Below are 27,011 nucleotides of genomic sequence, written 5' to 3' on the forward strand. Positions count from 1 at the left end.
ATCTGGAGAGTAACGGAGATAATGTCTGTATCGTCTCCGTCACGTGACGGAAATGATTCTCTCATAGTAAAATGCAGAACGTCATATCCGTCTCCAAATTTTGACGAATATGCCATGGTATATTATGAAATGAACAAAACTTACGACCCTAGTGGTAAAACTATAACATGGGCCTACACATCGTCAATAAAGGAGGTGAATAGAAATAAACGTACAACTGTTTTAATTTTGACAAAAGTTAAATAAATAATGCGAACATTTTAGTGATCAGAAGCGTTCGGAGATGATGATTAATAAAGGCTGAGACCAAGGTACCCACCCGTATGAGTGAAGAAATGGTTATAGTTTTGATGAATTTATTGCGCCAACATGAGGGAAAATGTCTAAATGAATTTACTGCATATTGACTAAGTGCTCTCTGGGTCAAATATATGACCTTACAAAATTAGTCTTTTTCTCCAGGCGCTTCTACATTTTCGTGACGGTAGATGACGCAGACATCGGGACAGAAAATTTTAGACATAAAGGGTGAACTTATTTTTACTCCTGGCTATGAAAGATGTGGAACAATAACTTTTCCTACAATACAATCAATAACTTGTCATTCCCGGTGTTTTTACGATGCTGAAGTTATCCACTAAAAGATACCAGCATCAAAAGTTTTGATGATGATCGGGACATGGGGTTTTGGGGGTTGTGACACCCTGTATAAGCAATTTTCTCGAAAATAAGAACTTCTTTTAATATTTTAAGATATAAAAGGAACGTCAACATGGTCAATACTAAACAACTGCAAAAAATAAAATTAGAAATCATGTTTCGTATTTTAGTTATCACTCCTCAAAGTGGCAGGACTGCAATTAAGCACCTTACCGAAGAATGACCCTTCTATCTTTCTGATCTTGATAAGGGATTTAATTTTGTGAAAACATTCATTTTTGAGTTGGTATATTGAATATGACATCCCTTTTATACATAAACACAATTGCCTCACGAATGGCATCTTCAGTTTTTATACCGGGGGCCGCACTCAACATAAATGACCATACGGGTATGCTGCTCCGGAAAGACCCCTGTTTTCGGACCACGCGGCTACCCAAAGACTGCTGAATTTTGACCAAAACAGACTCTGGAGAAGTGAAACACCATTCATTTTGATATTTTCAGCTGTCAAATACCCCTAAATTGCTCATTCCTCACATTCTGGGTTATTTTTTCAGGCAATTGGCAACCAGAAAGCCTACCCTTGATTTTGACTTTTACATGATCGCACTCCTAAAGACCCCTTCACCGGTATGCCGTCAGCTCTCTAAGACCCACCACTTCAAAATTCAGGGGGAGCATACCCACCAAAAATGTATGTGCCCCTCCTCTCTCCGGGGTTTTATAACTCCAATATTAAGAATATCTAGTCAATTGTTCTTAGTTTGCTTAAGGCTGATTCTCAAGCTTAATATTATATAGTTGCAAGATATTTATTTGGGACTGACTGAAACCCGGGGACTGAAATCATTGGTTATGAAGTTTCGATGAATCCATAACAAAAGAGTTAGTTGTACAATATTAATTATTATTGAAACTCAACTGAGGTCCTATTACACGTACTAATAAATTTCTTCACACGATTGGTAGAACTTAATCACTCAATATTAATGTATATTTGTAACAGGGCTCCTGACAATTGTTTGAACTTGACATAATAACTGGCGAACAACTCAATCTTTATCATGTTTATAAATTGGAACAGATGTTTGGGATAGATGCGACTGAAACTTATCTTGTGCTTGAAAGTTGTTGCATTAATTACATGTGCACATTTCAAGAAACCAAACCAAATTTCGTTTTTTTACTCCAATTAATCAGAATGAAATTTAAGACTGAGTAGGCCTATAACATTGCTTAAAAAATCAGAAATTAGGTAGACATCTTAAAAGTTTACTTTTGATCCGAGTGGGGATTAATCTGGGCGTTTCCCTTGTTTTATAGTTTTTTGTTATGCCATGACCATGTATGTCTTCTGAAGTTCTGAGTGTGCACGTGTATGTGTGGTTTTATGTGTTTTTCATTGTTTTTATTAGATGTCATATTTGTAATTGTTTGTGTTGTAGGTAGCTTTTAACTTTTTAGGTAAAATTTAAGTGGGGCATAAATTGCTTATGTGCACCATTGTACGGGACACCTTTCATAGGGGGTTATATGCTCACATCCGTGATCTAGAACAGGCCAGGACCTTCAACTGGCGGCACACCATTTGTATTAATTGATTAATCAAGAATCATGTCCAAGGTGAGCCGTCCTATAAGTCATATACAAAAGGTTTTATCGAGGGGCTTCCGTTATAGGTTAGTCAATTCCTCCGCTCTCATGGATATAGTGGCACTTTAGCACTAATTAAGTAGTTGAGAACCCCCGATCTAGAAGGTTCGGAGTGATACAAATATTAAATGGAGAGGTGGTATTTTTGGCACACAGTGCTGGAGAGGCATGCGATTAGAAATGTTACCCTTCCTGGGGCACATAATTCCTACGCCATCTCTTAAATCTATCACATGTCCCATTTTCATACTTATCTTCTTTTTTTTTAAATGGCAAATAATTGGCTGGAACCATTCTGTAATCTGCTATATAAAACACTTCAATAAACCAACAAGATATTGCAATATGAAATTAGCAAAGTTTAATATACATATCTGCAACAATACATGCAAAAAAATTAGAAAGCTTGATAAAAAAAGATACGTCATCAATCGATCTCATGTTGAAAAATACTGATTGCAACCACCCCAGCATGCATAGCTGACTGAAAATTCACTCGTTAGTAGAATGTCAACTGTGATCCATCCAAAAGAATGAACTTTCACTCCCCTTAAAGCACTCCCTTTTTAAGGCCAGTGGGTTGACTGGAACCATGGTTTTAGCCATTCAACTAAGTAATTGTAGTGTTCTTTTTAATATTAACACATTGATCTTTTAAGAAATAGTGTCAAGGAAGCCAATAAGCATTTACACATTATCTTGCTTTTCTTGAGTTAAGACCAATCATGTATCAAAACATAACTTTTAGGTGTTTTCTCCCTCCTGAGCAAAGCCATGGGACGGAAATGACACCCCTTATATTCATTCATTCATTCATATTTTATTTCATCAATCCGGCATCAACATTACAAGTGACACTAGTAACTCAACAGAGTAATAATATTAAATGTAAACAAAAGTCAATGGTATAAATACATAGTAATACATTTTAAGCAGTAACAATTAAATCAATATAAACCGAGAACAACAATATTAATATGTATGATTGAAATGTATAATGATACTATGAGCGTGCTTGTAGTAGTTAACACGGAAATACAACCGTGATGGTAATTGATTTGGCAGTACTTATGTGTATACGCTGATAAACGCCAATTAACGGATAAGCTTGCTCACTACAAACACGCTCAGTAAATACATAATAAAAACATATTAAACGTAATACATGATAATACTAATAATATTGAACATTTATAATGTTTTTAATATAATTTTATAAGAATATGATAATATAATAATAATGCAATATAACAACATAATAATATACATGTAATAGTATAATGATAATATTTTGTAATTTTCTTATTATAAAGTGAAGGCAGAAGTACACTTTAAATGTTTCTTCATACAATTGATACATAATATAATAATACAACATGGTAATGCATGGTAAAAACCATAAATATGATACATTAAATTGTATGACCATTGATACAATGGATAATAATGTTAATGAGTCAAGCTCTGCATATTTTACATAATTACATTTTTCTGTTCATACATGATTACAGAGATTATATTTCAGGACTACAATGTAGGTTGTTGAGCTAAATGAAAATGGGAGAGGAAAAGATGATTGACGAGGACTCGGCTAAACGCGGGGCGTGAGGTGCAGAGACCTCGTTGACAGACAAACCCACACACACATATCCGATAAAAAGAAGAGAAAGGATAAAAAGAGAAGAGAATAGGAAAGGAGGGGAGGTATGAAAGAGATATAGGAGAATAGTGAGGGTCATAGCTACTACTCAAATCAAGAGCAAGATGGAAACAAGTGTCGAAGGCTTCTGATATCATGCTTTGGGATCTCTCTTTATAGAACCTATTCCCCTTGTGTCACAGCTTTATTTGTCTATTGAGTGCAAATACCACTAGGTCATAGTCCCCTCTAGTCTTTGTCAAAGACGACTCACAATCCTTGCCGAGGGGGGAGCGGCGAAGCCGCGACAGCTCGCCGCGAAGCGGCGAGAGCGAACCGGTCGCCGCGAAGCGGCGACCGGTGAGTAACCATGCTATACTCCTACACATGTTGGTAGTTCGCGGGTAGTAATCAGTTTTCCAGTCTGTAACACAGACTAAGTCCCCTCCAACTTGTCTTAAGAGAGTGAAATCCCTTTTTAAATTTGCTCTAAAAATTATAATAAAGAGCAAATTTCAATTCAACAGTGGGGTTTGTTCATTTTGAACAACTCCTTAGAAAAATGAAGTTGTTAACATGAACAAAATCCACAGTTGTATATGTAATTAACATTCCTAAGCTAATTAACTTGTTCCCAGATAAAAAAAATTGCAATTCACTTTGGAATTGGATTAATCACTTTTCACTTTTAGAGTGAAATTACTTGAAATTGAACTTGTTTACTTTTCTAGAAAGTAATCACAGCTTTAATGCTGTAAATTCAAAGAAACCCTCTAATTATTATTATGTTCCATACCTATTTGGAGCGAACCATACCATACTTACTTTTGGGTAGTTGGTACTTGTGTAATGGAGGGGGTTAACAATGTAAAAATTGTAATCAGTATACACACTAAAAAGTATGGTAGCTTTATATGATGCAAGCATGCACGTAAGCTAATTTAGAAATTAGTATTTTTACGAGTACGCAGTGCTATCCATTAGCTTCCATTATCACAGTATGAAAAGGTAATAGTCCCTCCTTATAGTATAATCATGGAACCATATTTTCAAAGACATTTTTTCTATGCGGTAGAAGTTTGTACTATATGTAAAAGATTCTCAGAATAGAGAAGGCTTTTTACAGTGTGCATCATGCAATGAAGCGTTTAAAATGAGTCGAAATAACATTAAAATATCACTTGGTTTCTTCAGTGAACGCAGATGACACCTTATGTTTTAAAGGAGGATTTCGTGATCCTAGCATCCTCTTTTTTTATGACATTTTTCAGTACATATCAACGAAAAAAGCCTATTCCCAAAATTTCAGTTCATTCCGATTTTTCGTTTGCGAGTTATGTATGATTATGTGTAATTAACTGCTCCATAGACAATGTGTTGTAATTTCGTTCTGGTATACAGAACGAAATTCACATTTCACAATATCTTTGCTAAACGAATTTATCTGCAAGATATATTTTGTACATAAACATTATGTAGCCAGAGGTTTCCAGTAATATAAAAATCTCAACTTTTTTGACAAAAGTGGGGGGATGAGGTTGTGGATCACAAAATGCCCTTTTAAATAGTGGATTAAAAAAAAAAATCCAAACTTGGCATTATACCGAATTGCATTATATCTGTGTTCAAAGAGTAGTGAAGGCCTTCTCGATATTCTAGTATGTTGTTCGTACAGGACCTACAATACATTTTTAACCTATATCTTGTAATGTAACATTTTTGTAACAATTTTGATATTTATTGGAAAGCCCGCCTCTTCTAAATACAACAATGGATACTCAGATACTCTTGAAATGTCCAGAATGTGTAGTTTATGACTTGTTATACAATTAATCGACATATTATTAGGATCTTATGTTGAATTTTGATGTGTAAGACTCTTCCATTTTTAAAGAAATCTGATAGGTACCAATTATTTTGTTTAACATTCAAATAATATGGTGAAAAACATGATGTAGGTCTATAAAAATTCGACATGTTTGAATTTATAGCAAATCCAAAATTATTTATAGTTAATTGTACGAACAACATACATTTTATCTAGCACTTTTTTCTTTGATGGCAAGTTTCTTTGAGACACGAATCAGAAATCAATAATAATCTTAATGACCAGCCGTCCCTTATTTGGGACAATAGTCGAGGTCTAATTTAACATTTCCCCATCACTCCAATGTGATATGGAATCTATTATAACTGTTGATGTCTATACATAGTGCAGTAAAATCATGTTTAAAGACTACAAAATAGTACAACTGTAACATAATCAAGAGGAATGATGTCAACAATATTCAATTTCTGTTCATTATTTATTCATGTTAATGTTATTTTTATTATTATAACCATAGATGAGTGATTCTCTTACTTCAAAAACACAAACGCATCACCTGTTTTTATCAACTCAAAATCAATATTGGCGACATTAGACTCATTCCTCTTTATCATGTCACAGATAGATTACGTGTATGAAGAGATTTGAATCAGCTTCCTGTACGCATATGTTTTAAAATTCACCTTTTAACACATTCTCTCCTTTTTTGAGAAAATATAAATAAACAAAAATGTACAGCATTTATGGTTTTTGGTCAAAGGAAGCGGACATAAACTGTTTGTTTTTGGCCTTATCAAAAATGTGTAGTTGTCCTTATTGTTCCTACAGAATTGTATAGGGAATGGAACATAAAAAATCCTGTAAATATGATATAATTAATCTTGAAACTTTACATCCCTGTGTTTATTTACTAGCAAATTATAAAATTGATGAAAATATTTTGATAATTTGGAGTAGGGAAAAAGTGAATAAACTAAGGGGCCGTCCATAATTTTCGCCATTTTCACTTGACGTACAAAGCGTGCGTAAGAGGGAGGGAGGGGGGTAAAAATCCTGGGCATGTGTACGTAAGAAAAATGGCGATTTATTTGAGCAAAAATTATGGCATTTTCCAATATTTTATTCATAATTTATAACTAATTGACCTAAAATTGTTCAATTCGTTTTAACAATTTCTATAATTAATAACATGCCATGCAAACAATAATTTTCTCTTTAATTTTGAGTCTAATATGCACAGTTGTCCTATTTTACATTATGCTTCATTTATTTCATATCAAAAAACTTACAAAAATAGTATTTTGTATATGCGCTAGGATCAATGGTAGCAAAGGCTCTAGTGCGGATTGTTACTGTTGCGACAAAAGACATGAAACCCATAGTTTAATTGCAAGAACATACACCAAACATGTCAAAGGGATGTCCCCCTGCCCCATCCCTCTATTATGATGTGATCCTGGGGGTTCTTAGTGGAAAAGAGAGTATAGGATGTTCAGCAGATTTTGGAGTGCATTAGTAATTAAGTTTAGATACGGGCTGCATTTTAAGCTATATTTTAATTTATTGATGGCTTTCGTTTTCATGAAAATATGGTTTAAAAGGGGAGTTTTTTAGCATTTCTCAACTTATCTGTAAAAACATAAATCCAAAACCAACTGTCATCATGGAACACTATTATAACCCTAACCCTAAACCTAACCAAACCTTTAACTTAAACTCTAACCACAACCCCAACCCATCTCAATTTTGCTATTAGTAGTAGGCCTACTCTTGGAAATCCTTCGCCATTTTATTTGTACGTAACTCGAGGGAGGGAGGGGGGTAAAAAGTTATGTACGCTTTGTACGTAAGTGAAAATGGCTAAGATTATGGACGGCCCCTAAACCATTACATTCATCATAGCTTTCTACCGTATTAAAAAATGAAATGTGAGGACCTAAAGTTTAGGGCATAACTTTTTTATGTCCCTTCATTTAACTGTCACTACTCAATTTTCAAAATGTATTAAAACCCACAAGACCTAATCATAAAGCTTCAAAAGGTGAATATCATCATGATACATAATACTTAAAGTTTGTTTGGTTTATATAAGGCAAAAAAATAAGACTGTAAACACCGTGTATTGATATAGAATGGCATGCACGCAGTTGGGCACACTGCTTATGCTAGTTTTGCGTTGCGTAACTGGCGCACACTTATGTGAATTTATGTGAGCGTGTATTGGAACTTATTGACACGCGCGGTAACAAAAGCCGAATAATTTCCGCCTCATATAAGCCAAACAAACTTCATTAAACAAATTTTAACAATCTTATGAATGTGATGGTTCATGGACAAAAGACGGATTGCTCCCCTTTATGAGACATCCGAAGAAATGGAACAATCCATCAAAATTTAATTGACTTTTTAAGAAAAGTTTATAAAAACTATTATCAATACAATTATACCTTCTTCCTAATTTATAGGTATACTAACATATTTTGATATCCAGATTTAATATTGTTTTTAATCATCAGATCATGCTCCAGCTTCAAATACAGTACACCTTGGAACAAATAGTTTTCAGAGTGCTACAAGTGCAATGAAAGTGTTGGAGGTCTTCAGTACCCCCTTTGCAAAGAGAGCAAGATTCACAATTTCTACCATTTAGAAGAGGAAAGTTCAAACATGCTTCAAAACCTTCTTACACATAAATTTGTCCATAGTGATAGGAGAATGTTTCCTTCCTTCCTTCCAATACTGTGCTGCTCTCAAATGGCTGAGAATAAACGCATTATCTTAACATGAAGTTTCATAAACAACCTTGTTGGTCTTCTTCTTCTTTTTCCAGTTTGGATAACTCAAGTCCTTCAATCTTGTGTGATATGTTTGTGGGTTGAACTCTCCATGTCCAAGTCCATGTGTCAATGTGTCCTTTTCACCTGTAAGGGGAAAATAAAAATAAAATCATGAAAGGTTAATAGTGAGTGCAAACATTTAACTAAACAAAACAAAACAAACAAAAATAGGGCCGACAGTCCTGAATAGGTCGTACAAAGATATGGGTACAAGTAATTGCTCAATTGAATATTCAATCAAAACGATTGAACTTTCAATCTTCTGCCATTCCGAATTAGGTTCAAATTGTTTACAAACTGTAATTTCAGTCGGGTGATAATTTGAATTTTCAAAGTTTTTTTCTATTAGCGATTCAAGTTAGGGGCAAATCTTTTTCGATTGAACATAATTATGCAACACATACCATTTGGCATACATAAGGTGTAACACATGATTGGATAGTGAAATCAGTCAACAAAAAGAGTTAGAGTAAAAAAACACACAAAAAAAAACACATTTCAATCTATTTAATTTGATTCCTACCATCAATTGTTAAAAGATTGAAATATTTCAAACAGCCAATTATGTAAGAGAGTAGTGAACAACCCTATATCCCTACCGCGTTGTTTTAAATCGAAAAAAGGCTACACAGGTGCGAGATTTTTTTCTCATTCTTTATGGGTTTTTTTTTTTTTTGCCGATTAGTGGCCCAGAGCATTTGAATGCACAAGGAAGTGCGTTCATACATACTCACGATATAACGACGTTTCTGATTGGATTTGGTCCCTTTTTTGCTGGTTATGACCAGTACGCAGGGCATAAACAAGCTGCGTCACGCAGCGTTGGAACCCAATTAACACAATCCACGATTTGCTAGTGTTATGTGACATCGCGCATGTCACCGCAGCCCATCTCACGCGGGCGCAAATGATGCCAGATCACGCGTTGACTCCCGGCCGTTGACCTCATGAGCCGAGCTGCTTCCTGCAAGTAGGCCTACTCATTTCTTTCAATTTATGAAGGAAAACGGTATGGAAATGTTATTTAAACTTGTAAACCCTTATTATTTTCATCTGTATTGAATTGATAAGAATGTTGGGTATGTATGACACGCCTCGGGCATAAACAGCGATCATGCCCTCAATCCTATGAATGAACCCCTAATTCATGAATTGGGAAAGAGAAAGCATTGGTTAGAGTATCAGACCTGATGGTCTTGGTCATGGCTCTCCTGGTCTCGCGTCCAGTTCAAGATTTAAGAAAAACATTAAATTTGACTACAGTTCTTGTCTGTTATAATCTTTTCTTTTCTTTGCTAAAAAGTAACAGATTTGTTCAAGTGAAGAAACATTTTTTTTGTTATTTCACATATTTTTTAAAATATTTTCCTTATATTACATTGATCCCCTTCCTGCTTGGTTGTTAGCAGACAATCTAGACTTGCTTTGCCACATATCACTGCAATTACCAATATGTGTCCCATGAAACGGTTGTGTTCCCCAATGCCCTGAAATCTGCCCTTGTTACGCCATCCTGAAGAAGTCTACATGTAGTAACCCAGAAACAATGAAAAATTACAGGCTTATTTCCAACTTGGCGTTTCTAAGTGAGGTCATAAGAGTGCTGCACTATATGAAGCAGTATGTTGAGCATTTAAACTCTAACAATCTATTTGATCCTTCTCAGTCACGTACAGGCAGTATCATAGTATTGAGACTGCTTTAACTCGTGTGTATAATGAAATCCTCATGATTCTTGACAAGCAAGGTGGTGAGACCAGTCTGGTCCTCTTAGACTTAACTGCAGCCCTCGGCACCATAGACCATAAGGTGTTCATTAATCGTCTGAAATCATGCTATGATGTCGGAGGAGTCTAACTGTCCTTGCTGATGGTGTGTTGTCTCATCCTGTAGAGACTGATTATGGTATGCCACAGGTGACAGTGTGTGGTCCATTTGTTTTACTCTCTATAGTGCCCACCAAGAGAGCATTATTATTGAACATGGACTCTCCTGTATGAAGTTTGCAGATGATTATCAACCGTATATCAGTTTCAATGTTGAAATTCTAACCCATAAGCGGTTATTTAAACGGCCCTAGCTACTTTGGGCTATTTGCGGGGAGGAGATAAGTTTAAGTGACCTCTTATGTGTTTGAATTTCAACCAGCCTAATCATGAAGCTCCCGTGGCCAAGTGGTTAAGGTGTAGGTCTCGGTAAACCTGAGGTCCTGGGTTTGATTCCCAGGCGGGATCACTTTTTCTACTTGTCTCCTTTATTATTTGCAACGGCAAACCTGATGAAAAATAATGTTTACTTATATAATTCCTGTCGATCATGCCATTGTTTTTCCCTGCTGTCAATCTTGGTGCTGATTTTGATCAACATCTTAGGATGGACAGCATGTCAAAATCCTGTGCTGCGGCACTACATTGAGCAAGATTGGTAAGCTGCGCATATTCTTTACTCAATTGGGAGCCAGTGAAGTTGGTCGCGTAGAATGGGGGAGTTATGTGATCCCGCTTTTTGGTAAGAGAGATTAGGCGAGCGCTCATGTTTTGGATTCCCTGAAGCTTGTTGATGTCTAATACTGTGGGAGACCGTAGAAGAGAGTACTGCAATGATCTAGTCTGCTGATAAATATTATAAAACAAGCAAACAAGCATGCATAATAGTAGTGGTGGCACAACAAAATTAAGAGGGACACCTTCTTGTCCCGCCCCTGTAAAGCATGAATAATGCATGATAAAGTGGAGTGTTGGATACTTGCTGTTTTAACCTTGTTCTATGACCCCCAGAAAAGTGGTATATTTGAGTGGTGTGGAGGTATCATATTAACTACTGTGTTGCAGTGTTATCGGTTGGGTAAAAAACAATAAGTGGCATACCATTGACAAGATTGGACTTGAAGTTTTTAGAAAAACAAGTTTAATAATTAATTATGCTGATAAATCTCTCTCTCTCTCTGTGTCAGGTGGCGCTGTGTAGTGCTGCTGTGGTCTTCACAAGAGTATGCCATCTCACTCGATCTGATGCGTTGCACCTTGCATTTCTTGGTTAGAAACCAGCTTCACATCATTAGTCCAAGATGATGGTGGATGTCCTCTTCCTCGCCGGCCTTCCATAGCCCCTTGCAAAATCTGCTTTTCTACACCGTGTCACTGTTGCCCTAAACTTGTTTGAAGTAAGCTTCCTTGGTTGTATTATGTGTCTGGAAACCTTTGGTTCAAATTTGTAGTAATAATCCTGAAATTATGTGTCCTGCTTGTAACTTGCAACATGCCTAAAATGGTGGTGATCAAAACTGGCTCCCAAAATGTCTGACAAGACAATCCCTTAACCTTTTGACCTTTCACAGAGGTGTGTCTTATTCTACCAATACTCTGAACTGAGGCTGTGACCAGGGGCGGACTGGCCACTGTGGCGTTGTGGCGATCGCCACATGGGCCGCTTGGTTCTGGGCCGCTCAGGGCCGGTTGCTCAAAAAAGCTCAAAAAGAAGAGAAAAAAGAAAGAAAAAGGAAAAGAAAGGAGAAAGGGAGAAAAAAGAGAAAGAGAGAAAAGGAAAAAGAGGAGAAAGAAAGGGAAAATAGAAGAAAAGGGGAGAGAATGGGGATGGAGTATCTTAAGACATAGGCCCTATGGCCTGAGGCATAGGTCCGAGAGCCGAAGGCGTAAGGCCTAAGACATAGGCCCTAGGACTTAAGGTATAGGCCCTAACACTAAGCTATTATAATAGGCCGGCCACTAGTACACAGTCGCGGCATCACCTACAAATGGCCTTTTGAATCAATTCTCTAGAAAGTAAACACAGCAAAAGGCCAATACTCTAGATGCGATACAGTAAAATTTTTAAATTTTAAGCCAACAGCAAAATATTGGGCTGGCTATCAGTGGAATATTGGTATTTCATTGCGGCTGCGGAATGAGGCTAGGGCCGGTATGGGCATTTGGTATCAGGCAGACATAGGAGAAAGAAAGGAAAAGAGAAGAAAGGAGGGGGATCATTGACGGGGATGAGTAATATGAGGGCCTACACAGTGTGCCCGCTGTTTGTCTGCATAGTGATAGGGCCTAAGGCCTGTAGAAATAGGGGCATAAATCCCCCCCCCAATATTTTAAAAGGGGGATGGTCCATACAAGCCCCCATGATGACACATGTAGGCCTATGTGAGTTTCTGACCAAATCAATCTCATATTTGGCCATTTTAGCCTAAAAGTGTCAATTTTTTTCAAGGCTTGGCAATTTATTCCACTGCATCATCATCAGTTTAGCTTCAATATGCCAAAAATGTCTAGTAGCTTCATACAAGCATTTGTACAATAAACTTATAATGTCGCCAAAAGGTGCTATTTCAAGAGTATTTTTCCAACCCCAATGTCAAAAACAAATCTACGCCACTGTGGAGTTTTATCACGCTCGCTATAAAATCAATGCAATTTTTGCCAAAGCTCACTACCATTCGCTAGATGCTGTGAACTACCAAATCGCAATAGTTTAAAAAAGTTGCTATTAACCTTTACCCAGTAGGCCTAAACAATTTTTAGCATTTGTCTTTTAATGATTGAATATACTCACAATATGATAACACAGTTCTGCAAAGATGTAATTCTATATGTGTGCAAATGAGTCAAAACATAAAACATGCAGACTACTTATAAATTGAATAACTGTTGGTTTGATCTTGATTATTGCAAGTGAGTGACAATGGATAAAATATATTTCAAGTCTGTACAAATGGAATTTGGCTTCAGAAATCGTTGTCAAATCCGGGCTTCCTGACCCCTAGAATAGCTAAAACCCTTATTTGTCGGGGCTTCGCCCTGGACCCCACCAGGGCCTTTGCCCTGCACCCTACCAGGGGCCCTTACGCGGGCCCCTGGACCCCATGCGCTAGTCGCTACGCTCGCTTCGCTATTTGAGTAATAGGGCCGGTCTTAATAAATTTGCCATGGCCGCCTAAAACCACCAGTCCACCCCTGGCTGTGACTATGAGATACTTCATACATAATGTATGCATGACCTGGGCCATGTGCTTTACTGCCACATCAGCAGGTCTGTGTAGTCTCTTGCTCAACATGCATTGGCTGCACATGCATGACATGTGCTCTCACAGGCTTTGTTGAAGGTTTTGAAAAGTCATGTTTTGGCACATATACAGTGAGCATGTTCAGCTGGACACAGACAGGTGGATATTTAGAATTTCATTAACAAAGTGAGTACAAATTGGGGATCATATTTTTCAGATATGGAATAAGGGTTTTAGTGCATTTTGAAGGTGGTAGGTGTGTGGGAATTCTCATAACTGGTGCAGATATCATGGTTTGGAATGTAAAACAACTTTGACAGCTTATCCACTTTATTGGTGTTATGCTGGGCAAGTCATACTGACGTATGACTCTGCCCACACTGGGTATATTCTGATGGTTAGACTTGTACCAATCTTGTCGAGGATCCAGGAATTTGTTCTCCTGTCTTATTTCCATGTCACTTGTAGAAGCCTACTGTAACACCACATCTCAAAAGCATCTACTCTTTTCCTGATAACTATTATCAGCAAATTAGCTCATGAATAATTAATGAGCTCTTAGCCAAATATAATGAAAAATATATTTTGATTTGCATTTTTGAAGTATATGAGTACATCAATGTGGCATTTTCACACAGGTTTTTAAAAATACACTGCTGTGTTACTACATATAATTGAAAGAAAGCCAAGTTGATTTGGACTATATTATAAAGGACATTTTTGGGGCTATTTTTAGGGCAATATTTGGCCTAAAAATGGTTAAAATATGCAAGTTTCTGACATTTTAAAATATATTATGATGTGTAAATGGTAGTTATGTTACGAAAAAAGGTTTTTTCTTGATAGAGAAGGGATAAATTATCAAAACTATTCAAACGATAAGACCTTATTAATTTTGTGTAAATATTATTTTTACATGCATGAAGCCATTTCATGCCATATGGCATGGAACTGATGTGGGTAATAGAATAGGGTTAGAACCATTAGGCCTATGAACTAAATGCTGTGTCAGACAAAGGCCTTTGAACATGGCAGAAGTTCCAAGTCAGTAAAAACATGAAATCCAGCGATGCTGAGGTCTTTATCACTGCTCGGGCCCCAGATCATCATATTGTTTAACCGGGTGATCTCCAGTATAATAGCTACGAGATCTGCCCTAGGTTATGCTTTTGGCAACGAAACTACATTCCATATTTGAACCCACATGACAAGATCCCCACTATATTGACAAAAAGATCTAGGCTTATACCTCATGCTCGGGGCCGGGAACTTGGGCCGTGGAATACCCGGGGTTTGCATCAGTTTGTATTGGATATTTGCCCTCGGTGGGCCAGGGAGTGGCTCAAGATTTTGCCCGGGAGGGTCCGGGACTGGCCAGGTGTTTACCCTGGACTTGAACTTTTAAACCCAAAATCACCGGCCATCCTTGGGTACCCAGGGGCCAGGGTTGCATTTGATGTTCATTATTGTTGCTTTTGTTAATTTGCTTGTTAGCACATTGAGATGTTTTTTTACCTTTATGCGCTCTATAAATGTGTTCTAATAATAATATATCTGAAGTGACTAATGGTATTCGGGCAAAGTTTGCTATTCCAAAGGTTTGCTATTCTGAATGTTCGCTATTCCGAAGTTTCACTATTCCGAAAATAAAAAAGTTCTCTATTGTGAAAGTTTTCTATTTCGAAAACAGAAAAGGTTCTCTATTCCGAATATGGAAAAAGTTCTTTATTCCGAATATGAAAAAATTGTATTCTCTATTCCGAAATTGAAAAAAGGTTCTTTATTCCAAAACAAATCACTGTGCTCTCTATTCCGAATACGACAAAGGGTTCTCTATTCCGAATATGAAAAAAATGTTCTCCATTCCGAAATCTAAAAAAGGTTCTTTATTCCGAAATGAGTCACTGTGATCTCTATTCTGAATAATAAAATGTCCTTTTTTTTTCAAATCTATCATTGTTGAATCATGTTGTGCCCTCTTGCAAAGTCCTTTGGGTTTGGAGGTATGATATAGGCCTGGGCGGTATAATTTAGGGTGTTTTGGCATAGTTTTGGGTTGAACGATATGCCATTGGGTTTTGACAGTGTGTTTGTCTTTACGGAATGAGTTGTGAGAGCACGTAAAAGCCCCATTAACCTTGGACCGTTTTTCTTACCAGCTTGGGTCTAAAACTCTCTATTTGGTACTCTTTATTTACGAAATGGAATGGAGGCGAAATGTCCTGTTTCCCTTTAGTAGAGATAGCAATAACTTCACAGAGCCATCAGCTAACCCCAATATAGCATTAACTTTACATAGCCATTAGCTATCTTCAGTAGATAGCAATGACTTCACATAGATATCACCTATCTTCATCAGATAGCAAAGACTTCACATAGTCATCCGCTAATATCAGTAGGTAACACTGGCATCACATAACCATCTGCTATCTTCAGTAGATAGTGATTTACCATAGCCATCAGCTATCTTCAGTAGATATAAATGACTTCACATAGCCATCAGCTAACCTCTGAAGATAGCAATGACTTCACAGAGCATATCTTAAATAGATAGCAATGACTTCATATAGCCATCAGCTTTCTTTAGTACGGTACATGTAGTTGGCAAGGACTCCATATTAGACATCAGCTATATCTTCAGTAGATAATAATGACCTCACATATAAATTTTCACCTAACATCAGTAGATAACAATGACTTCATAGAGCCATCAGCTATCTTGAATTAGACAATAATAACTGCGCACCATCTATTTTGAGGTCATTGTGTGAATTGGAGGTTTTGTTTTGGGCGAGGTATTTTTCGAGGCGTCAGCAGCGCAGGAAAATACCGAGGCCCAAAACAAAACCCGATAATTTCACACAATGACATCAAAATAGATGGTGCAAAGTTATTATTGTCATTCATTACCGTTTTTGTACAAAATCCTATCTTTCCTTCAGATTATTTGCTGGAAATTTTTCGAATATTTCAATTTATTTAGTCGTCATCCCTCATTAATAATGGGCTAATCCTGACTACATGACGTCATTGGCGTGGATACAGGGCATTTTTGCTATCCATATTTCGGGGCCCCTTGATTAATTGATAAATTTGACCGTTGACTGCGGTACTGTTGATTTTTGCTACAGAAATGTATCAGTTTTACATGAAACTTTATTTTTATATCGTGACATTATCTGGAGAACAATAGCATATACATTCATGTTGAATATTTGGCTATCGTAATTATGCATGCATGAGACGTGTAGGCCCTACGTGTGTGAAATTGGACGCTCACTCTTGGCTGAAGTCTGCCAAGATGCAGATTTTCTGAATGCGTGAATGAGTTGCATCAATCATGATTATTGCACGCCCGAGTTTATATTCTCATGTTTACAAGTGGACCTGGATATATTGTATACTTGGATTTAAATGGATGAATAGTTCTACCATTAGGGTTTACACCCGGTAAGTAGGTTTTATAGGTTTTTATAAATGTGATTAGAATTGTATTTAATTGGCTTAAAATCAGAATTTTCTCTTGACCCACCAAAGGCTGACAATCAATTATACCGTACGTACCGGTGGCTGACAGTAAAAACAGAGCTCAAGTTTTCCTTGCACTGCACTGCATCTTCAAATCTGTAGGCCCTATTTTTCCATATTGGCCAGCATGCTTATAATTTATATCATCATGATTACCATGATTACTACCCTTTTTAGCCTGGCTTGAGCATTTTGTTTAAGTCTGGCACTGCTGGCCCAACCCAGCATCATGCCTACCTGGCATCATGAGCGCGAGCATGCAAGTGTCTCTGCACGGCGCGACCGTTTACCGAGCATGCGAGGACCGTTTAAACAAACTTGCAGAATGATCCGAGAAAAATAGAATGGAATGATGCTCTAAAAATGAATTTAAAAAACAGTTCCAGGTTTAAATTACCTAGCCCGAGGTAGCCTACTCACATCGTCACACCTCCGTCACTACCGTGACTGACTTTCTATGGTGAGGAACAACAAATGCTAGCCTAGCTAGCATGCTATAAAGACCTCCCTGTGCCATGATGTTAATTCGGCTACATGATATCTGTTAGGCCTACCATTTACAAAATGATTGTGAATAAATACCTGAAGAAATTAATTGTTTATATTGTGAGGAACATGGGAAAGAACAACCAGCATGCCCGGCCAGCATAACTATTTATAGGGCCATGATATTTTGAGCTTCACAACTATTTATAGGGCTATGAATGATATTTTGAGCTTCAAATTACATACAAAATAATAAATAGGCCTATTCAGTAATTTTCTCATCTGGATAATAATAGAATTCAGATTCAGATTTTGTTAGTGGTTTTAAAGCCGAAAGCCGGACGTGTAATTTACAAACAAAATATAAGATTTATTTTCCAGTTTTGTCAATAGTCCACCGACCAGTGCACCATGCACCATCATGACCATACTTGCTGTTTTCCTGTTTTTTTGTTTTTGGGGGGGGGGAAGAGAGGAATGTACTCACTGGTAGAAGAAGAAATGTTTCACTTCAAAAATATCTAATTGGCAATTTAATGACTAAAATATCCTTCAAGTACACAATAACAAATTTGTATTTTTACACCTTCACTGGGATGTCACGGAGGCTTGGGCCTTAAAATAATTTAATTGTAATATCGTTTGGTTCCTGTTGTTGTTGCTATTTCTTGTTGTTGTGACTCGTCTATTCTTTTGTTTTTTTTCCTGTTTGGGATTCCCCAATTGTATTTGTTTTGAGTCACGTCATACGATGCAATCATAATGAGAGCAATAGATGCCGGGATCGGGAGCAGCTGAGACCTAGACGCAGGTCGTAAAGCTCACTCCGGGAGCTCACTCGATCAACGTAACACAGGGACAAACATATTAGGAAAAATTGTTTATATAATTCAATATTCATTCAAAACAGGACCCTGTTTTGTTTAGAATGTGTGTGCATATTTATTGGTTTACCTGCTGTGATCGGGGCTGCTTTTATTTATTTTTTTGAAGGTAGTCGCCATTTGAATTGGACGCTGCAATTCGCAATGATGCCAATTCTTTATCCATGTTCGGGGCCCGATCACCCCATGTTTTGATTGCTACGTCAGACGCGGAAGTCATTGTTGAGCGTCCGGAGTCAATTGTGAGATATTAATGACCTCGAATTGCGTTCGCGTTTTGACAAATAATAAAATATGATTGGATCACACGCATCATGCATATTCATGAGGTTATGAATAGTTAGCAATAACTTCACATGGCCATTAACTAACATCAGCAGATAGCAATGACATCACATAGCCATCAGCTATCTTTAGCAGATTGTTTCAGTAATACAGTAATCAGCTATCTTCACCAGATAGCAATAACTTCACAGAGCTATCAGCTATCTTCAGTAAAGAGAAATGACTTCACATAGCCATCAGCTAACCTCTGCAGATAGCAGTGACTTCACAGAGCAATCAGCTAACCTCTGCAGATAGCAGTGACTTCACAGACAGCTATCTTCAGTAGATACCACTGACTTTACATAGCCAACAGCTATCTTCAGTAGATAGTAATACTGTTGCAGAGCAATCAGCTATCTTCATTTGATAGCACTGACTTCACATAGCCATCAGCTATCTTCAGTAGACATTAATGACATATCATAGCCATCAGCTATCCTCAGTAGATAGCAATGGCTTCACAGAGCAATCAGCTATCTTCATTTGATAACACTGCCTTTACATAGCCATCACCTATCTTCAGTAGATAGCAATGTCTTCACATAGCCATCAGCTATCTTCAGTAGATAATAATGATATCTTTAGTAGATAGTAATGACCTCATCATATAGCCCTTAGCTCTCCTCAATTCAGTAGATAAAAACCAAAAATTGACAAATAAAATGGTAAAAAACATAAATATTTGGCCCAAATTTTGTCATTTTCAATATTAAAATGAATTTATATGAAAAGATGCGTAGCTTTATTTGACACCAAAAGACATCAATAGCTCACCAAATACTGATAAAATGGTCAAAATACCAATTAGGATTTTTATTTTAAAATTGAATTAAATTAAATTAAATTTTTGGTAAGACATATTTGGAATCTGAAGAATATGGTCTCTTAGGCTAACCATGCAAAACTGTGGTTTAAGTCACATTAAAGATTTCAAAACATTTGAAAAACCAACAATTAAAAATGGTAAAAAAGACATGATGTTTGTCTTCTTTTAATATCAAAATTACTTAATACCGTATTTAATCAAATACTACACAAGATAGCATGGAAATATCGGCATTTTTGAAACATCTTGGTTGAAAAAAGTGGTGTGGGCGCCTTTATTTGAGGGGGCCACTATTTGACGAAATATGGTATATGAAAAAGATTAAAAATTTATTGTCATAAACAGTTGCATTGCTTTAATTTGACACCAACAAGACATCAATAGCTTGCCAAATACTGTATAATCAAAATATATACTAATTTTGAGGATTTTCCTTTTAATATGGAGGTTTTGTTAAAAAAGTGTATCACCCCCCATGGCCAGTGCTTTGGCAAATAAGAAATTGATTTTTGCATTCTCTGGAAAATTCTAAATAAGATAGACCCTGTCAGAATTTGCACTTGAAGGGGTACGAAACGTATGTGAAGGTGTAAATATGCATGATTTGCGCATTAAAGTAATCCCTGGTGAGCAGCAATTGAAGAAAAAATCAGTGTTCATATCAGAGAGATTTAAGTCCGGTAGTAGGGTGTTCCACAAGGAGTACACCCCTCCAACCCCCACCCCACAAAAAGCATTATTGAACACAGAACAGAATTCTTACCTTGTCAACACAGCCCGATCATCTGGGCTACTAAATGTGCAATACATTCTTTGTCATTCATGACCTGCCCCTCAGCCCTCACCAACTGAAGATGAAAACTGTATCATCATCAGACACAATCATCTGAGTAGAACTCAGATTGGTTGGATTACTGTACCTGTGAAAGTAAATTTAATATAGGCATAACTAATTTAAATATCTTGTCAATGATAAAATAGAATGTTGCATAGTGTATAAATGAACATAAATGTATACAATATAAATTTATAATTTATATATTGTGTCACATATGAGCTATCTACAGTAGATAGCAGCATTGCTGACTATGAACAAATATAATGGCCTACAGACAGATAACTTCGATTATATTTATAAATACATATTTATAAATTATGCACGTGACCCATGGACGCGACATACCAAGACCACCAAGTGTGACCAAATCCTCATGCTATTGACCACTGTACAGGATAGGAACTTTTCAGATAAATATCATCAAAGTTCAGTCAAACTTAAATAGCAAATTTATTACACTATGGGGGATTTCGAATTACTGATATGTTATAATAAACAATGGAAACGTTTACAATAATATCACAAAGTTGAACAAAGTAGACAATTTTTGTGGCTAAATCTGGTGTCATGTACCGCCTTTGCATTCAGAATGTACAGGAAGACCAGGTCACTTCCAGACTTCCTGTCTACAAGCTGTTATGGCAGCACGAATGTGGTCTGATCAGATGCTTGGTTTAAAAATACGTATTTATGAAAATAGTCGAAGCACACTGACAGAAGAAAATGTATAGTACAAGTGATTCTGATTTACATGAGTGCGGGTGTGTATGTGTGTAAGTTTAGGGGTGCTCTGGTCAACATGGTAATTTATATTGAGCGCGATCAGATGGCTGTCCCTATGAACAACACCCTTTCTGTACATGTACCGGTAATCTAAAACCCTGATGTGACTATACTTCATTATAAGCCCAGACGATCATGCCAAAGGTATTGAGCAGCCTATAATCACATGTCATCTGACCAGAGGATGATTTAAGCACTACCCAACACTCCACTGTGGTCAACTTGCAGTTAGCACTGCTCCATAACGGAATAATGATCAGTAGGACATTCTTCGTATTCAAATTGCAATTCGATATGTCTGATGTGCTCTCATGTCCCACAAAAACCCTATCCCTTAAAGTAACTCTTGAGTTTTCTTTTGTTTTATGACGTATCGTTTGTCGAGTCCGGACTCTGGGCCACTTTTTGTCAGACTCGGCTCGGACTCGGACACAAAAGGATTCAGACTTAAAGCCGAGTCCGGTCCCAGTTCACTACAGATAAATCCATACAAATTGTGAAATAATTGTCCAAAAATGTCAAATTCAATCTAATTTTGATTGAAAATTGATTGATTTCACTTATGTGCCCATGTTCCTTCATGTACTTGATTGAGGGCTGTCAAATCTCTCAAATATCTATCCACCAAATTATTTAGGTTTCTCTGTCACCATCATAAATGAAATAAAACAGGTCTTGATAATTAATTATTCATAATTTATAAAATAAAAATTGACTCAAAATATCTGAAAGTGAATAGGCCTATTTGCAGAATAAAATGGTAAACTGGGAAAAAATTTCAACACATTATCTTGTGATGTTTCTGAAGGGTGATTTGTTTTTATTATAATTATAGATAATGATGTTATTTTTCTATAATTTATTCCCCCTCTGAATACATTGCCCTTGCATGTATGATGCACAAACCTATTGACACTTCCCAGGTCCCTGCATACATGTGAGTTGAGTTCCATGTAGTGTGTTTTGCATACACACCCCCACAAACAACCCACATGACCGCTGTATGACACTTGTAGTACTACTGTGTAGGGGTGTACAATGTATGTGGGCTTGTAGATACCAACGAATGGGGACATTTTCTGGTCTAAAACCAACCAAACAGAGACATCTGATGACCGGGGACAATTGTTGGTTATGTGAATTGTAAAAGAAGAGAGAAGAAGAGTCTGGCTACATAAACACAACATTACTGATTCTTGCCTGCTTACTGCTGCCTTTTGCTTAAAATATTCGTGGAACAACTTGATTTTTCTTAATTCTCTATTGTTTGTTAAAATGTTAGGTAAACATTTGAATAAATAAATATGAAAAGACAAAAAAAGAGGGTTATTTTCCTCAGGGGGAGCACTTTAATATGAAATATGGGCCTATAAATGTAGGTATGGCACTTTCACAGTAAACATGGTAAAGAGCAAATTTAAATAATGGGGTCATTGGGAGAGAGACCCGACTGTTTGGACCTAAATTAGGTGGGCATTGGGCGAGAATATGACTTTTCTAGTTCTAAATGCTTTCAAGTTGCTTTTATTTTGACATAACAAAAGCAGTGATAAATGAGAGCTTGACTTGGCACCCCAGACCCGGACTTGGCTCAGATAGATACAAAGGGACTCGGCTCTGTCTTGGATAAGGTGGACTGGTGTACAAGTCTCTCAAAGTTGTTATAAATCATATGAATTTACAGATTAACAGCTATGTATGTAATGCAGCATAGTTCTGATTTCAACTTACTTGACTGCTGAATTCAGGGTTTGTAATATACACCCATTTCCCCAAGTTGAGCCAATTTCAGATTGCTTGATAAGTGGTCAAAAGGATGCCGGTTGTTTGTCTCCGTAAGCCCTTCTGATCACCTGTCTCACACTTCCTAGTATCTCTTCAACATTTCCCCTGTAAATAACAAAAAAACAACAACACAACAATTACATGTATATGTATGCCATTTATTCTTGGAAAGAAAAGAAATATATTTAACAATGCATATGATACAATATTTAACACAAAACGCTTAAACAGAAAACGTTTAAATGTCAAGTTATAGAGGGTATGTAAATTTAATAACATTTAGAAAATATTTTTGAATTCTTTTTGGCAAAACAATCTAAGACAATGTTATCAAGTGTTGACAAAATATTTTTCAAACATGTTTCCTAAAAATGTTTTACAATAATATTTTTACAACATTTTTTGTATTGTTTAAAAGAGTATTTTGTGATCCTAGCATGCTCTTATTATGACATTTGTCAGTAGATATCCACGAAAAAAGCTTATTCCCAAAATTTCAGTTGATTCCGATTTTGCGTAAACTTGCGAGTTATGCATGATTATGTGTATTACACTGCTCCATAGACAATGTGTTGTAATTTCGTTTTATATCATGATTACAGTGACTTTTGCCGTGTGATAGCTTTTATTATATCATGATTACGGTGACTTAAGCCATGTGATAGTTTTTACTTTGACTGATCTATTTCACTTGGCTACGCCTGGTGAAATAGAAAAGTCAAAATTTGACCTCATGATATATTTTGTACTATCACACTCATAGGCATGTAATATTTGTATACTATCACATGGCATGAATAGTAAAAATATATCAATTGGTCAAATTTTGACTGATCTATTTCACTCGGCTACGGCTACGCCTTGTGAAATAGAAAAGCCAAAATTTGACCTCATTATATATTTTGGTCTATCACACTCATAAAGGCATGTAATATTTGTATACTGGTATACCAGAACGAAATTCAAATTTCAAAATATCTTTGTTAAACGAATTAATCTGCAAGAAATATTTTGTACATAAACATTATGTACCCAGAGGTTTCCAATGATATAAAAATCTAAACTTTTTTTGGAGAAATGTGGGGGGATGTTGCTGTGGATCACGAAATGCCCTTTTAAGATGTTTTGAATGCATTTAAAAATATTGTTGGTCTAGCCTGGACTCTTACATAAATGTTAGTTTTGACATGCAAAATGTTGCCTTTTTCTGCAATTAAGTTAAAACATTTAACTATCTAGTTACCTTTAGGTGTGATCGATTGCAAAATAGACTTAAAAGTAGATTAGAAAGTACTTTCAAGAGCACTCTCACTCAGAAGGACAATGAAAAATAAAACTTTTGCCTGTTACCATGGCAACAAGCAAAAATTTATTTTTTCAATATCACCCAAAGTGATAGTGTCCAATTATCTTTCATCAAAAAAAATTAGCCATTCGAAGCAAAAATGTATTCTTGACCGATCACACTGAGGGTAAATATTTAGGTGCACTAATTACCTACTGCAACTGATTGAGAAAACAATGTGAGGATCAGTATAATTTGGGAGGGTAAAATAATGTATAAGCTGTAAAATATGCAAGTGTCTGTCATGTATAACATACAAATTTAAAAAAATTAAAAATTTGAAATACTTTAACATCAACTCATTTCTTTATTTTTTTAAATGTGTCTGTCAAAAGTAACATAAGCAATATAACATACGCAAGTTTGACAAACACCACTTCACCATTGATTATATGCCATCAAAATGCCTTCTCCACACAAAGCCATGTTGTTACAAAGCTGGGTGTCAGGTGTGGCTAATGTTGCATTTTTATATCAACCTAGTTTAGTAGGAATTACAATACCATCTTGCGTGTGTTATTGTTTGACAGACATTTTGAGGCATGTTTTTAAATTGGTATATGTTCAAAATTGTAAATTGAATGTACTATAGAGAAAAAGTAATTTTTAATAGTTTTACCCTTTAGTTTTTGGTTTTAATCATTGTTCAGAACAAAACTGATGGCCTACCTACATGTAGATCAAAAGACATAAATAACATATAGGCAAGACTAAAAAGTGTGTATAGGTTTGGCAAACTGGCCTTACCTATTTTGGTATTCATAGAAAATGTTATTTCCTATTGTAAAAGGGGCCTACATGTACTGTGCAATATACAAAATCATGCTGTGAAAAGAGGTTATTTTGACAACACCATCTTTGTTCAAAGAGGTATTTTGACAACTATTTTTTAATATAATAGTAAAGGTCGTGCATCATGAATTGGGAGCAAAACGTGACTCATGCTCAAAATTAGAAAAATAAACACGCTTATGATTGTAGTTCATCTTAGATTCGAATTGTCGGAAACCTAATTTTGTTAAATTTCATTATAAAATGTCCAAACACACAACTCATCAGTAAAATTAAAATTAAAGATGTTAATTAAATGTTATCCACAAAATTTTGTAAAATGGAAACTAAAAGGGCTGGACATACAAATACACATGTTTGTTTGTTGTTGTTTTTTTGTTGTTGTTTGTTTGTTTTTCTTTCAGTGAAGCAGCATGATGCTTACTGCCTAATGAGAAGAAAATGACATGTGTGCTGTTTGAGCATGCCTTTTGACTTTTTATTTGACGCTTTGACATGTATGAAATTATGACCCATGCACCTATCCTGAAAATCTGACGTTAATATCCACCCATTCACAAGATACAGCATCTGGAGGGATGGAAGCTCAGACATTGCAAAAACAGTATGCCTCATGGTGGAGAAATAAAAAAAATCAGAGTAGCACTTCAACTGCCATGCAATATCTTTCTTTTGTTTACATCACATCTGCGACTTTGACTGTGTTGGACATACATGCAGATTTGCACTGAATCACACATTTGCAAAGTGTGCGCATTTAAGCCCAATATTTCGCATTGACGCATTATTGTAGACTCACATTTTACTGTAAATAGGCTTATAGCTGTCTATTTAGCCATATAGTAAAATACATACACACATGTTAAGACATAGGAAGCCATATTGATAATACTGGGACACAAAATTTGGGACATTCAGGCGAGCATACTTTTCCTCATAGCATTGCCAATAGTAGGCCCACTCATTTTTTAAGTTAAATGATTCTCTTTTTAATGAAAGCAATTTCAGATGAATTTATTAAATTTCAAAATTTTCTGAACATGCCTTAAACTGAGCGACTCCCAGCAGGTATATCAGCAAGCTGGACAATCAAATAGAAATTCTTGTGGTTTGCAGAAACTTGTAAGCTATACATGTACATTTCATCTTGTCAAAAACAAAAATTATTTACTGACCTGACAGTTTCAACCATACATATTGGACGATGGCCATTGTTCTTCAGGAGGGATGTCGGTCCAACTTCTGCTTCTAAACTGAAATACATCTATCAAAACCAAATATAAATAGAGTGTATCATGATTCATGACCATATTGTCATTGTAATATCAGTGACTGCTGAATTTGCAATCATGTCAATTATAGACTGCAATTATACACAAGCAGGTAAAGCCGGGAGGTAAGGGTACAGTATGCATGCATTTGTTGGCTGTTCTTATTTTTCTGCTGAGAAGGTTATGATATACATGTACATCTCAATGTAGAGTGGCTATGGAGCATAAATCTGGGTCAATATGTGTGCAAGGTGGTGGATTGAAAAAAGGGGGTAATCAGTTTCACAATCTCTTGTGTGTTTTTACCCATTTTTTCCACAATTCTCCAGGGCTGCTGAGTGTCGAGTCGAATTTTCACTGCCGACAATCATCAAGACCAATGTCAAAAAGGTTTTGATGATAAAGTCAATAATATTAAGTTCAAAGAATATGGCAGAACAAAATTATGTATAATTTGTGCTTTTGAAATATTTTAAACTTGGTTTTTGCCAACGGACAGGTGCTAATTTGGAGTCCTG

The 27,011-nt window shown here is 36.2% G+C and overlaps 1 long non-coding RNA gene across 1 annotated transcript; it reads right to left on the reverse strand.

Annotated features, from left to right (window-relative positions):
* Positions 1 to 8,550: 8,550 nt before the first annotated feature.
* On the reverse strand, positions 8,551 to 26,492 carry LOC140144406 (uncharacterized). Its single transcript, XR_011857884.1, has 4 exons — positions 26,398 to 26,492; positions 23,032 to 23,190; positions 20,443 to 20,599; positions 8,551 to 8,704 (listed from the first exon to the last, which is right to left on the reverse strand). It is a non-coding gene; the product is annotated as an uncharacterized lncRNA (long non-coding RNA).
* Between the last annotated feature and the right edge of the window lie 519 nt (positions 26,493 to 27,011).

This window comes from Amphiura filiformis, unplaced genomic scaffold (genome assembly GCF_039555335.1).
Source record: "Amphiura filiformis unplaced genomic scaffold, Afil_fr2py scaffold_53, whole genome shotgun sequence".
NCBI classification, from domain to species: Eukaryota; Metazoa; Echinodermata; class Ophiuroidea; order Amphilepidida; family Amphiuridae; genus Amphiura; species Amphiura filiformis.